A 1,009-nucleotide genomic window follows, 5' to 3' on the forward strand; every position below is an offset into this window, starting at 1 on the left:
TATATATAAGTGTGTGTGTGCATTTGTGAGTGTGTGTGTTTGTGTGTCTGTCTGTGTTAAATAAAATTAGACGTCACCGTAAGCTTGCCGAAACATGCTCAATGTCTCTGTAGCAGACTTCCCAAGTTTAATATATATATATATATATATGTATATATATATATATATATACACGAGGTGGTATCAAAAGCTTCCTGGACTAGTTATGTTTAATAAAAATTAACTTATTTACCTAAATTTAAACTACATCTCCTTCCAAAGAGTCACCTTGCGCAGCAATATACCAGTCCCAGCGTTTCTGCCACGGTATTAAAACAGCGACCTTTGAGCTAAATTTTCATGTTGGGCAAGAGATGGAAGGACGGAGGTGCTAAATCTGGCGAATAGGGTGAGTGCGGAAGCAACACCATGTCGTTTTTGGCGGGAAACGCATGAGGGAAGAGAGCTCGGTGATAGGGTGCAGTATCGCAGTGAAGAATCGAATTCTTCGCGCTCCACAGATCCGTTCGCTTTCGCCGAATGTTCTCTCTCAAGCGCTTCAAAACGTCACAGAACAACTCTCAGTTGACGAATTGTCGATACACAATACTGCGGATATCGATGAGCATACTCTTGATTGAGCTCCGGCTCTGTGAGCTCCCGTACCACTCGAAACATTGCGTACGACTCATTGACTCGTTGCCGTAAGCTTGCCGAAACATGCTCAATGTCTCTGTAGCAGACATTCCAAGTTTAATGCAAAATTTCACGTTGGCTCTTTGTTCCAGCTTCCTGTCCATGACAAAAATCGTAGACTGTACCATACACAAATTTACAAAAACACAAATTTCACAACTTGCAAAGTAAACACAACGTTGTTACTCGGCACACTGTCTTATGAAGGTCACTGCTAGCTCTCACTGCGCATGCGACTGTGTACTGCTATCTGTTGATGCGCTACAGAACTAGTCCGAGAACTTTTTGATATCAACTCGTGTGTGTATATATATATATATATATATATATATAT

General features: G+C 41.0%; 1 protein-coding gene across 3 annotated transcripts in view; it reads right to left on the minus strand.

The window, feature by feature from the left end:
* Nucleotides 1–1,009, minus strand: part of LOC106870146 (uncharacterized) — a 274,865-nt gene that overhangs the window by 46,740 nt on the left and 227,116 nt on the right. The window lies entirely within an intron of this gene.

This window comes from Octopus bimaculoides, chromosome 3 (assembly GCF_001194135.2).
Source record: "Octopus bimaculoides isolate UCB-OBI-ISO-001 chromosome 3, ASM119413v2, whole genome shotgun sequence".
NCBI lineage: Eukaryota > Metazoa > Mollusca > Cephalopoda > Octopoda > Octopodidae > Octopus > Octopus bimaculoides.